Source organism: Papio anubis, chromosome 15 (genome assembly GCF_008728515.1).
Source record: "Papio anubis isolate 15944 chromosome 15, Panubis1.0, whole genome shotgun sequence".
Lineage (NCBI taxonomy): Eukaryota > Metazoa > Chordata > Mammalia > Primates > Cercopithecidae > Papio > Papio anubis.
Window position 1 is genome coordinate 24,458,168 of NC_044990.1, and position 14,952 is coordinate 24,473,119.

General features: G+C 33.9%; 1 protein-coding gene across 12 annotated transcripts in view; it reads right to left on the bottom strand.

Annotated features, from left to right (window-relative positions):
- ZC3H13 (zinc finger CCCH-type containing 13) overlaps window positions 1-14,952 on the bottom strand; it is a 97,369-nt gene that overhangs the window by 67,909 nt on the left and 14,508 nt on the right. The gene's annotated exons all lie outside the window — the stretch shown is intronic.

The window sequence follows — 14,952 nt, forward strand, 5'->3', positions numbered from 1 at the left end:
GGAATCCAAAGCGATATGCATGACACTTCATACTGCACTTCACTTCCTCATGGTACAATGCCACACTTTTGATAACTTCAACGGCTATAACAAGACAGAATTTCCAACTTAATAAAAATTTCTCCTTTACTATTCACATTTCCGACCCTTCTTCTAGGATCTTTTTCCATCTTCCTGATGTATATACTTTTAAACATTCTCTATTTTGTGAAGATCTGTTGGTAGTAAACACTCTCAATTTTATTTGAAAAAGGTCTTTATTTTATTCTCATTATTGAAAGCCAGACTCTGGTACATACTTTCGGTTCACAGGTTTATCTCAGTACTTTGAAAATATTGGCTGAGGCAGGAGAATGGCGTGAACCCGGGAGGCGGAGCTTGCAGTGAGCTGAGATCTGGCCACTGCACTCCAGCCTGGGCGGCAGAGCGAGACTCGTCTCAAAAAAAAAAAAAAAAAAGAAAGAAAATATTATTTCACTGCCTTTTAGCTTCCATTATTTGTTACTGATGACATCCTGTTGCTTTTTTGCATGGGGATTTGTCTTTCTATATCTAGAGGTTTCTAGTATTTTCTCTCTATCTCTGATGTTTTGCAGTTTCATTATAATATTCTATCTGTGATGTACTGCACATCTTGTATCTGTAGATTTATGGTTCATCAATTATGGAAAATTCTCAGCTACTATTTCTTAAAATGTTGCTTCTCCAGCATTCTTTTTTTTTTTTCTTCTGGGTTTCCAATTAGATGTATATTGAATTTTCTAAGTATTTCCCCCATGTTTTTAAACCTTGTCAATACTTTCCATAACTTCTCTTTATGTGACGAATTCTGGAGAAATTCTTCAGCTGGCAACTATTGTCAGGTCAAGTCACTCTATTCCATACCAGTGCAATTAACTTTCTATGCCTAAAATCAACTCTACATTTATCCCTAACAGTTTCTGAGCTTCCTATATAACCACACCTCCTATATTGGATTTACTTACATCTTTCCACAATTACTTGGAGAAATTTCCTTTGAAGTTAATATATAAAAATTATCTCAGAACATTTAGTCAAAGAATGATTCAATTATTTGTATGTCAATAACATTCTCATCTGCCACTAATATTCACTTATAAACATCTATACAAATCTATCCATTACTAAAGTTATCATTCATGTAATAATTCCATATTTATTATATTGACATCAGAGGATTTTAAACATTCAATGTTTTTCACAAAACTTTGTTTTCTTCTTCTATCATCCATCTATCTACCTCTCTTATTGATCTTATCTATCTATCCTATCTATCCATCTATCTACTTGAGACAGGGTCTTGTTCTATGACCCAGGCTGAAGAGCAGTGGCACAATCATGGCTCACTGTAGTCTTGACCTCTTGGGCTCAAGCAATCCTCCCACCTCAGCCTCCCATAGCTGGAACTACTGGTACACACCATTATGCCCAGCTAATTAAAAAAAATTTTTTATTTGTAGAGACAGGGTCTCTCTATATTGCCCAAGCTGGTCTTGAACTCCTGGGCTCAACCAATCCTCCTACCTCACTCTCCCAAAGTACTGGGATTACAGGTGTGATCCACGATACTAGGTCTAACCTCTTCTTTTATTTTAAAAGAATAATGCTATTCCAAATCCTACTGCTCTAAAAATAAACTTAGTTATAGAACACTAACATTATCAATGAATTTCTGGATTTTCTTTGAGCAGCTCTAGAATTAATGTTAATACCAATTTTTCTTCTCTGTCATTTAGTGCCATGTGGTATCTCAAAATTATTAACAAGTGAAGCAACTATTAATTTTAAAAAGATTAGGGTTTCCACCTTAATGTTTTCAAACCTTTATAATTGGACACATCTGATTAAAGCTAAAGAAAAAAAACACTTTATTAATCTAGTAAAATGGTCCATTGTTGTGCTTTGGCCTGAACGTTAGCCCAACAGCCTGCTCAGTCTATACATAGTTTTAGAATATATATACACCTAATATTTTGAAATTTTGAAATTATTCACAGATCTGCAGTTCCAGTTCCTTTCAATATTACAGAAACAAAGACAGTATTTTAGTCCTATACTTAATGAAGCTGTAGTTTATTTTGTTTATACTAAAGAAAAATACCCAAATAGGATTATCAGAAATTCTTTTCATGAAGTGCTCATATAAATTAAATTAGCTCATCTCAGAAAAACCAAGAAATATACAGATAACCAAAATAACATCACTTCTAAAAAGTATGAAAAGAATTAAAGTGAAAAAGAAATAGTTATTAATACTTCTGTATCTATGTACCTAATAATACAGTAGTGAAGAGCAGAAACTATAGGAGATGGAGTAAAAGAGACAGAAACCTACTAATAAGATACTTTAACATAATGTTCTCAAACCAAAATAGATCAAATAGAGAAGGATCTTAAAAATATAGGATGCCCAAAGAATAGATGTTTTATATATATTTATAGAACCTAAAAACCAAGAACTAGAAAATATACCTTTTTTTAAAAGCACGGGTGGAAAACTGAGAAAAAGTGACTGTCTTAGGCTACAAAGAAAATCTCATCAAATTCAAAAATATGAAAAATAACATGAAAGTTACTTTTTAAAAATCAAAAGAAAACACACATAAACACATAAAAAACAAAAGACCCTTCAACCTGAAAATTTTAAAACATTCCATTAAACAATTCTTAGATAATGGCTGAAATCCAAATCTAGAGAGGAGAATTTCCTGAAAATAACTGTCAAAGTTTGACATATGAGATCCATGAGATTCAGCTAAAGCAGTTATCTGATGAGAACTTACAGCATTAAAGAACATAAATAAAAAATGAAAACAAATGTTCAACAAATTCAACAACAAGAAAAAAATAGGCAACTATAGAAGGAATTTAAAAACCCAGAAATAAATGTTAGAAAGCACAAAGAAGGAACTAATATACAAATGTAAAAGCTGATTCTCTGAAAATAAACCACTGGCTAACCTAAACAAGAAAAAAGGGAGAAAGCACAAATTCAAAATCCTAAATGATGAAGTAAAATAATCACATAAATGCTCAATTAGTCATGACTAAGAACAAAGCAAAATGAAAAAATAAAACTATGAGGTGTTTATTAATTTTTTTTTTTTTGAGACAGGGTCTAGCTCTGTTATCCACGCTGCGGTACAGTGGCACAATCTTGGCTCACTGCAACCTCTGCTTCCTGGGCTCAAGCCATCCTCTCACCTCAGCCTCCCGGGTAGCTGGGACTACAGGCACACACCATTACACCCGGCTAATTTCTGTATGTTCTGTAGGGATGGGATTTTGCCATGTTGCCCAGGCTGACCTTGAATTCCTGAGCTCAAGCAATCTGCCTGCCTTGGCCTCCCAAAATACTGGGATTACAGGCATGAGCCACTGTGCCCGGTGAGATACTGTGTCTGATAAGATTTCTTTACATAACTCTATGCAAACAAGTTTGAAAACTTAGAAAAAAACCGGATAAAATTTCTAGAAAAATACTATTTGCCAAAACTGACTTTAACAGAATCAAAAGTCTACATCATTTTTCAAAGAAAAAATAAAGTCAGTTAAAGAACTCCTTCATAAAACACTACCACACCCAGTGGGTTTCGCAGGGGAATTTTACCAATCCTTTAAAGAGCAGAAAATCTAAATGCACTTAAAATATCCCAGAGTAAAGAACTGGGAATATTTTCTTATTATCTGTACTATAGATGAAGTAGTATAGTGCTGTTTCAAAGCAGACCTGAATTAGCTGTAAATGTCCATTGTAAACTCTAGGGTAACCACCAAAAAAAGTAGAAAAAAGTAAGTATAATTGATATGCTAAAAAAGAATGAAGGAAGAATCACATAAATGCTCAATTAAAATCACAAATTTTTAACCAAAAAAGGCACAAAACGAGTGAGAACAAAAACAGGAACAAAGAACAATGGCAATGAAGAGAAAACAGTAACAAATCTTGTAGATATTACTTCAACTACATCAACAATCACTTTAAACATCAATGGTCTAAACATACCAATTAAAACATAGATATTCTCAGAGTGGATGAAAAAACAAGACCCAATGGTATGTTGTCTACAAGAAACCCACATATAAACACATATATTAATAGATTAAAAGTAAAGGAATGAAGAAAGGTATACTATGCTTACACTAATCAAAAAAGAGTAGGAGTAGGTATATTAATTTCAGACAGTGTAGACTCTAGAGCAAGGTAAGTTACCAGAGACAAAGAGGAGCATTGCACAATGATACAGAGGTCCATTCTCCAAAAACACATAACAATTCTTATGTCTATGACCCTACCATCAAAGCATCAAAATACCTGAGGCAAAAACTGATAAAACTGCAAAGATAAATTCACTATTATGGTTGAGGATTTAACACTCTTCCATCATAAATGGAAAGATTCAACAGGAAGTCAGTAAAAACATAGTTGAACTCAACAGCACCATCAACAAACTTGATATAATTGATTATAGATGGCTTTATCTAACAACAGCAAAATACACATTCTTCTCAAGCTCATACAGATCATTCACCAAGACAGATCACATTCTGGGCCATAAAACACACTTAACAAATTTAAAAGAAATCATACAACGTCTGCTTTCAGCCACAATGAAATTAAACTAGAAATCCGTAACAGAAAGATTACGAAAATCCCCAAATGCTTCAACAACACAATTTTAATAAACACATTGGTCAAAGAATAAATTGCAAAAAAATTTTAAAGTATTTTAAGCTAAACGAAAATAAAAATATAACTTACGACAATTTATTGGATGCAGTGAACACTGCACCCAAAGAGAAAGATGTTTATAGCATTGAATGCATATATTAGAAAAGACAACCAAAAATCATTACTTTAAGCTTCCACTTCAGAAAACAAGAACAAATTAAACCCAAAGTAAGCAGAAGAAAATAAACTTAAAAATTATAATGAAAAAAGTCAATGAAATCGAAAACAGAAATTCAATAGAGAAAAATTAGCAAAACCAAATGCTGTTTTCTTTGAAAAGATCAATAAAATTAATCAGCTTCTAACCAGGCTAATTAAGAAAAAAGAAAGACATAAATTACCAATAAGAGAAACAAAGGAAGGGATCTCACTACAAATCCCATGAACATGAAAAACATGATAAAGGAATACTATGAATAACGCATGACTACAAACTTGACAACCTAGATGAAATGTGCCAATTCTTGAAAACTACAGGGTGCCAAAACTCACACAAGCAGAAGCAAGCAATTTAAGTAGGTATATATCTATTTTAAAAATTGAATCAATAATTAATAACCTTTCAAAACAGAAAGCACCAGATAGTTTACAGGTAAAGTCTACCAAATATTTCTGGAAGAAATTATACCAATCCTCTATAATCTCTTCAGAGATAGAAGAGATGGACTACTTCTTAACTCATTCTATGAGGTCAGCATTATCCTAATTCTGAAACCAGACAAAGACATTACAAAAAAACTAAAGACCAATATCTGTCAAGAATAACAGAAAAAATCCTTATCAAAAATATTATCAAATTAAAAAGTAACTATATAAAATGATGGATATGGAAATCTGCTTAACTGAAGGAATCATTTCACTATGTATATTTGTATCATAACATGTTATGCAAATTAGATATAATTTTAAAAGTCAAACTTAATAAAAAGTTAGTGAATCAAATCCCACAATGTATGTACCACAACCAAGAAGAATTTATCCTTGGTATGCAAGGCTGGTTCAACATTCAAAAATCAATTAATGTAACCCACCACATCAAGAGACTAACAAAGAAAACTCACATGATTATATCAGCAGCTAGATGAAAAGCATTTGATAAAGTCCAACACTCAGACATAATAAAAACTCTTGGTAAATTAGAAACAGAGGCAAATTTCCTCAACTTGATCATCTACAAAAAAGCCTACGGCTAGCATCACACCTAATGGTGAAAAATTAGAAGTTTTCCTGCTAACATGAGAAACAAGGCAAGGATGTACCCTCTCACTATTCCTTTTCATCAAACTGAAATTTCTCAAGCTCATACAGATCATTCACCAAGACAGATCACATTCTGGGCCATAAAACACACTTAACAAATTTAAAAGAAATCATACAACGTCTGCTTTCATCTAATGCAGTAAGACAAGAAAAGGAAATAAAAATAATACAGATTATTAAGAATGAAGACCAAAAGTGTCTGCAGAAGACATGATTATCTATGTTGAAATTCTGAAAGAACTAACAAAAGAACTTCAGGAATTAATTCTTTTTTCAAGATCTTCCTATAAAGTTCAAGAACTTTAAGACTTCCTATAAAGCAATAGCAATCAAGACAGTGTGGGACAGGCAAAAGAACTGACAAATAGATTAGTTCAGGTTGCAGAATACAAGGCTAATATACATAAAACCCAAAGTTTTGTTTTAAACTCAAAGTTCTGATTTAAACCCAATCACTTTCCTATATACAACAGTAAGTGGAATTTAAAATTAGAACACAATACCATCTTCATCAGTATACAAAAAAATGAAATACTTAAGGATAAATCTAGCAAAATACGTATAAGACATACATGAGGAAAATTACAAAACTGATTAAAGAAATCAAATAACTAAATAAATGAAGAGTTATTCCATGCTCTTGGACAGAAGACTACATATCTGTCAAGATGTCAGTTCTTCCCAAATCAATAGATTAAATGTAATCCTCACCAAAAAACCCCAGCAAGTTATTTTGTAGGTACTGACATACTGATTCTATATGGAGACCCAGAATAGCCAACACAATACTGAAGAACAAAGTCATGAGACTGACACTACCTGACTTCAAGACTTCCTATAAAGCTATAGCAATCACGACAGTGTGGGATGCGCAAAGAACTGACAAAACAGATCAGTGGAAAATAATAAGAGCCCAGAAATAGGCTCCCACAAATATAATCAACTGATACTTAACAAAGAAGACAAACCAATTCAATGAAAAAAGGATAGTCTTTTCAACAAACAGTGCTGAAACAATTGGACAACCAAATGCAAAAAGAATCTAGACATAGACCTTACAGCCTTCACAAAAATTAACTTAAAATGGATCCTAGATCTTAATGTAAGACAAAAAACAATAAAGCTCCTAGAAAGTGACATAAGAGAATATCTAGATGACCTTGGGTATGGCAGTGACATCTTAGACACATCATCAAACTATAATCCATGAAAGAAATAACTGATAACTGGACTTCATTAAAATTAAAAGCTTCTACTCTATTAAAAAAAAAAAAAAACACCATCAAAAGTAGAAGACAAACCATAGACTGGGAAAAATAAGCTCAGAAGTGTTGGGAAGAAGCCCCCCAAAATCTGGACATCAACTGGCCCCGAAACTGGTCATAAACAAAATCTCTGCAGCACTGTGACATGTTCATGATGGCCATAATGCCCACGCTGGAAGGTTGTGGGTTCAGGGGAATGAGGGCAAGGAATACCTGGTCAGCCCAGGGCAGAAAACTGCTTAAAGGCATTCTTAAGCCACAAACAATAGCATGAGCGATCTGTACCTTAAGGACATGCTCCTGCTGCAGTTAACTACCCAACCTATTCCTTTAATTCAGCCCATCCCTTTGTTTCCCAAAAGGGATATTTTTACTTAATTTAATATGTACAGAAACAATGCTAATGACTGGCTTGCTGTTAATAAACATGTGGGTCAATACCTGTTCAGGGCTCTCAGCTCTGAAGGCTGTGAGACCCCTGATTTCCCACTTCACACCTCTATATTTTTATGTGTGTCTTTAATTCCTCTAGTGCTGCTGGGTTAGGGTCTCCCGGACAGAGCTGGTCTCAGCACAGAAGACTTATTCAATAAGGACTGTTATCAAAAACATACAAAGAACTCTTAAAACTGAATAATAAGAAAACAACCTGATTTTTAAAAATGGGCAAAAGACCTGAACAATCTCACCGAAGATATACAGATGGCAAATAAGTATATGAAAAGATGCTCAACAGCTTATCTAACAGGGAAATACAAAGTAAAACCACAAAGAGATATCACTACGCACCTATCTGAATAGTCAAAATTCAATTCACTGACAACAATAAATGCTGGCAGGATGTGGAGCAACAGAAACTCTCATTCATTGCTGGTGGAAATACAAAATGATATAGCCACTTTAGAAGACAGTTGGCAGTTTTTTACAAAACTAAACATATTCTTATCATACAATCCATTAATTACACTCCTATTTATCCAAAGAAGTTGAAAACATATGTCCACACAAAAAGGTACACAGAGATATTTATAGCAGCTGTATTCATAATTGCCAAAACTTGGAAACAACCAATATGTCCTTTGGTAGGTCAATGGACAAATAAACAGAATAGCCACACTTTACACTATGGACTATGAGTAATAATGTGTCCACGTAAGGTCACTGATCGCAACAATGCACCACTGGTGTGAGACACTGATAGTGGTGCAAGTTCTGCATATGCTGGGGGAGAAAGAGTTACGGGAAATCTCTGTATTTACCATTAACTTTTGCTGTGATCCTAAAACTGTTATAAAACATAGTGTTTTTTAAAAAAAAAAAAAAAAAAAAAACAGAAAAGTGACAAATAAAATTACCTGTACTCGATATCTTAAGTAAAAGGTTTTCCCTAAAATACAGAATTTTTAAAACAGAGAAGAAAAAAAAAAAAGAGAGAGAGAAAATGGGCAGGGGATACAGTAAATTACCTGTAAATACATGAAGATGCCCAATCTCACTCATAAGAGAAACATAATTAAAACTATAATAACACTTTTTCTATGAAATTGACAAAAAGACAAGTTTGAAAACACATACTAACAAAGCAAAGATGAAGTCAGTTGGCTCTGTGTGCTGCTGGCAACAACGTAAATGTCATTATGTAGTAAGATTATATAGGCATTTACCCTTTGATACAGCAATCCCATTTCTGGAGATTTATATTTCCTTAAGACACAGACACAAAAATACAAAATAATAATTGCATATATTCCCTGTAGCTCTACTTTTAGTGGCAAGACTGAAATAACCTAAAATCTCCACTAATAGAAGACTGGCTGAATAATGTACCATACAATCACACAATGAAATACTACGTAACTATGAAAAAGCTTAAGATATAGCTTTACATACTGCCATAGAATGATCTCTGGTACAGTGTTAAAAAAGCAAGGTGAAGAAAAATGTATATAGTAATGCTACCTTTTATCTAAGAAACAGAAAAAAGATGATTATATATACTAATTTGTGTGTGCATATATAAATGTATGTAAATATTAAAAATATATATATATATATTATATGTGTGTTTTAAAACAGCAGAATTATCCAAAAACTCATAAATGTGATTACCCATAGGGAAAAGGGTACAGTAATCATAGGACAGAAGTTAGACTTTTCTGAATGTAAAACTGTTCTGTAAATTTAGCTTTGAAATCATGTAAACGTTTTATATAATTAAAAAATGAAAGAAAAAAGAAATCTAAAAACTTTAAAATTACTTTTAATTATCTGATTATTTCAGTTAACCCAACTAAATATCAATTTGGCGGTTTAACCACATAGAGAAGACCGTTTCAAGTAACTTAAAATATACTAATTTGACTATATATTCCTAATAGACAGATTTAACAACATTATCCTAATAGGATATATCTTAAGAACTACATAGAAACCTTAAGTTGAGCTCAGTAATAACACTATTAACAACAATACAGTTGTTATTCTGAAGCTACTAAATGTAATGTAAGGTCAAGCAAATGAATAATGTCAACAGGGACCAGAATTTTCAGCAGAAGAGAAAATACATACAACTAATAAAATCAAAGTTAAGTAAAAGTCCTGCAGTCCAAATCTGAATTATTTGAATTCATGTCTGTTTGTTTTTAAAGAGAAGATCTATATGAATTTCCTAGATATACCTAATGAAAAGCCCCAAAGACAATGACTAATGTAGTGGTAAAACCTTGCAAGTAGTCTCAGTAAAAGGAACCAACTTTTTTGAGGAAAATGGCTGATTCCGCATATACAGTATGAAATACACAATGTGCTGGGAATACATGATCTTCATAGAAACAAAGAAACTACAGAGGATTACTAAAGTGGTGGCAAAACAACATAGGATATAACTGGACTTCATTCAAGTTGAAAGACATTTTGAAGGACACCACAAAGAAAACAAAAAGGCAGGCTGCACACTGGGGAAATGTATTTGCAATACATATATCTCACAAAGGATTGGTATACAGAATATTACAAATTGGTAATAAGACTAAGAGCCTAATTTATAAGCAAAAGATATTAATAAATAAATAGCCAATACAGGATATACATAAGATAAAAAATAGCCAATAAACATATGAAAAGATGTTCAACATCACTAACCATCAAGAAATGAAAATTAAGACTACTATATACCCACTAGAATGGCTAACATGAAAAAGACCAACAATGCCAAGTGTTGGTAAGAACACAGAGAGAAACTTATTCAGTGAAGTGGAGATGCAAAACGGAACAACCACTTCAGAAAACTGTTCAGCAGTTTTTTATAAAGTTAAAAATACATATAAGACACAGTTCTACCCCTAGATATTTACCAAAAGAAAACTTGTCCACACAAAAACATATATACACATGTTGACAGCAGCTTTATTCATAATAGCTGGAGCAGCTTTATTCATAATAGCTGAAAACTAGAAACAACCCAAATGTCTATCCACTGGTGAATGGCTAAACAGATTTTGATATATCCATCTAATAGAAAATGAATCAGCAATAAAAGGAATGAACTACTGACATGCAACAATGTGGCTGAATCTGAGAAGTACTATGCTGAAAGAATCAAGACATGGGAATATATATGATTTCATTACAGTGACAGATCAGAGGTTATCAGGAGTGAGTTTGGGAGGGGACTGACTACAGAAAGGCATGAAGATATGTTTTGGGTTGACAGGTATGTTCTGTATCTTGATTGTGGTGGTAGTTACACAGGTGGCATATCTGTCAAGACTCAAACTGTATACTTCAAATGGGTGCATTTCAATGTTTGAAAATTATATTTCAATAAAGTAAATTGAAAAAAAAAAAGCTCTGGATCCAATACAAAGATCACCCACAAGCTAAGGAAGGGGCATCTGGGCATAAAAATACTAATAGTGGAAATGGATTATAGTTAGAGAAATCAGTAAAAACTCATGGTTAGCTTAATACAGTTACAGAAGGTCACTAGAAATATTTATATATACCAGTTAGTATACACGCATATATTTATTTGCTCTGCTAGCTGAGAGGTTCTAAAAGAAACAATACCCCAGTAGCACAAACACAGCTAATGCCCAGGTTTGGTTACTAATACCATTCTACAATAAAAGAAACCAGGGCACAAGCACATGCTCATTCCCTTGCTGTGTGTGGCAGTGTGCATGTGTCTCAGAATACCCATCCTTGGAATTCAGTCATCAGGCCATGAGGAAGCCCAAGTGAAGAGACCACACAGAGACAAACAGAGGCCTCTAGTGACAGACAGCATCGACTGCCAGACTGGTGAGTGAATAAACCTTCAAGTGCTTCCAGTACGTTAGCTGAGATCAACAGAAAAGACTTCCCTGCTGTGCCCTTTCTGAATTCCTGACAGAATTTGAGCACATAATAAATGGTTGTTTTACGTCAAGGAACAGCAACTGGAACAACTCTTAAAGCTATCAAAGAATACATTTGCATATCATACTAGGCTAAAACTTAAAAGTTTTTTCCATATAAAATGAAAATACATAGCTATGTTGGAAAATCACCATAATTATCTCCGTACTATATATTCATTACCGAATTTCTACCAGGTGGTAGATATACTATATCTCTATTTATACTCTTATCCTTCTAAGCCTTTTCTTTTGAAATAAACAAACAACACTCATTTGATCTATTTACCCCTACAGCGATCAGCTTCCTAAATTTTTACTTTGGTGACTTTCTACTATTTCTATTCTGCATTTAAACAATGCTTTATTATTTCCAAAGAATTTCATATGTACTTCTTCACTTGGTTCTCACCATAACTTGTGATAAACTGGGGCAGGTACATCTATCCTACAAGTTAAAAGACAAAGTCAAGAGACTTACTCAAGATATAGTTAGTAACAATATTAAGGCCTTCTAACTTAAAAGTCCTCCACTGCAGGAGTCCTGCTAATTATAACAGCTACAGTACTATCCCCTCCCCTACAGTCAGTGCCATTTTTTTTCCCTCATCTAGCCAGAAATATCAAGAGGTAGAAAAAGAACAAGGTAAGGCCAAGTACAGTGGCTCACGACTGTAATCCCAACATTTTTGGAGGCTGAAGAAGGATGATTGTTTGAGCCTGGGAGGTGGAGGCTTCAGTGAATCATGTTTGCATCACTGCACTTTAGCTCAGGAAGGAGAGCAAGACCCTGTGTCAAGAAAAAAAAAAAAAAAAGAACAAGGTAGGGGATATCGGGGGGCAGTAAGAGAACTAAGGAGGCAACTGTGAAACAAAACTAATAATTGCATGGACATTCTAGAAGGCACAGTTTCAAGAGACAGTAAACTTCATACTAGAAAATTACATTTTCAATTCAGTATAAGACACCTGGAATAGGTTTAAAGTTGGATAATCGACTTGAGATCCACCTACAGACTGAGATCTAAAAAAGTAATTTGAGTGTAGTCATCTTAAATAAATTCAGGATAAGTATAAATTCTAAATCTTCTGTTTGAAGGTAAGCAATTAGGTTGGGGTGGGGTAGGAAACGTAAACAAATGACAGAAATGGTCCTTTGAAAAAATAGTGGACAAGGGAAAGAGAACAACATCGTGAAGTCTCAAAAGAAAAACCGCGAGGTGGAAAAGAAAAAAAGCCTCTAAAAACGGCTTTTTCAGGAACCAGAAAGTTATTAAAATAGCAGGTTAAGAAAAAATATTTAACCAGTTGAAATAATTAACATTTAGAAAATTAACATCAGTTAAAATATTATTCCAATTATCATTTTTGTTTTGTTTTGTTTTTTTGAAACAGAGTCTTACTCTGTCATCCAGGCTAGCGTGATTCTCAGCTCACCGCAACCTCCGCCTTCCAGGCTCAAATAATTCTCCTGCCTCAGCCTCCTGAGTAGCTGGGATTATAGGCATGCGCCACCACACCTGGCTAATTTTTGCATTTTTAGTAGAGACGGGGTTTTGCCATGTTGGCCGGTCTGGTCTCAAACTCCTGGCCTCAAGTGATCTGCCCGCCTCAGCCTCCCAAAGTGCTAGGATTACAGGTGTGAGCCACTGCACCCAGCTATCCCAATTGTTTTAATATTGTATATGAGGATGAATAAACAACAACAAAAAACTTAACACTTTAAAAACAAAGATCATGAAAAAGTTCTGGAAATGAATGGTGGTATCGTTTGCTTAACAGTGTAAATGCACTTAATGTCAATAAACTGTGCATCAAAAAATTGTTAAAATAGTAAATTTTATGTGTATTTTACCACATTAAAAAAATGAAAATAAAAACAGAGATCAATAAAGAAAAATAAACAGACCACTGCTCTTGCCCACTTGCTCTGACGTAAGACTTACGTAAGCAATACTCATAGGGCATCTCTAACTCCCAAACTAGGTATCTTCCCACGATGGCGAATTATCTAATTCTTTCTTGAATGCAGTCACAAAGCTTCTATTAAGAGATAAGGACGCTCTACAACACCTTTATGTCTCCGTCATCAATAAATGCTTGAATATTCTTCCTGACTATATTTAGGGGTCTAATTTTGCTTTCAAAGCTAATTTATCTTTTGTGCTCAAATTCCATAAAATAACAAGTCTCTGTCATACAAAATGAAAATACAATTCCATTTTAATCTGAAAATCTCTACTGATTAAATGCAACTATTTGCTACTGACTACCTCAAACAAGTCTCTCACTTTTCAGTTCCACTGTATTAAGTCTGATTCATATCACCTAGACCAGCCCTTTCCAATAGAAACATGATGCAAGCACTTAAGTAATTTTACAATTCCTTGTTGTAACATTAAAAAGAAAAAAGATAAAGGTAAAATTAAAATATTGACAACATTATTTAACCCAGCATATCCAAAATTATTGTCCTCTCAACATAAAATCAACATTTTAAAATTTGAGATATTTTACTTTTTTTTTCATACCAAGTCTCTGAAATTCACTATGTATTTTATATTTATAGCACACTTCAATTCAAACTACCCACATCTGACACAGCACAGACCTTAGATCAGCGGGGGTTCTCAATCACGGCTGCATATCAGAACCACTTTCCATTAATTCAATAAGTGAACTTACTAGTTCCAGGGTCTGGAGGTAGACTGGTGAGCAAAACAGATCTCAGCATGTAAGTCTCTTTTCTCTATTGCTAAACTGTGAGTTTGGCACACAAGACCACTGATAATCTGGTCCTAATCTACTTCAGCCTTCATCTCACATCCACATGTTATCATTTTTATAACCTAGGCACACAGCTTCACAAGTTTCTCAAACACATTAGTCCTTTAAAACTCCTTACATTTCTTGTGTTGGTTTTCTCTTCTTCCCTCCCCTCTGACACCCCATCTATTCCTTCAACACCAGTCCAAGTGTCATTTTCCCTGAAGCATTCCCTGGTTCTCCAGGTAATTATTTACTCTCTCCGTTGTGCATTTTGCTCATGTCTTTCTGACATACTATCACATGCTACAGAATTACAAGTTATCCATTTATGAATCTGTCTCACTACAAGATCAGGAGTTATCAATCTCATAATTCAGACACATTGGAGTTGACATCAGTGACAGAGAAGAGGAGGAATTACAGCTAATTTGCTGAAAATCACACCCATTCTATCTTAGCTATGCCTATGTAATCTATTCCACAGTTGCCCTTACCTAACATAGGCCTG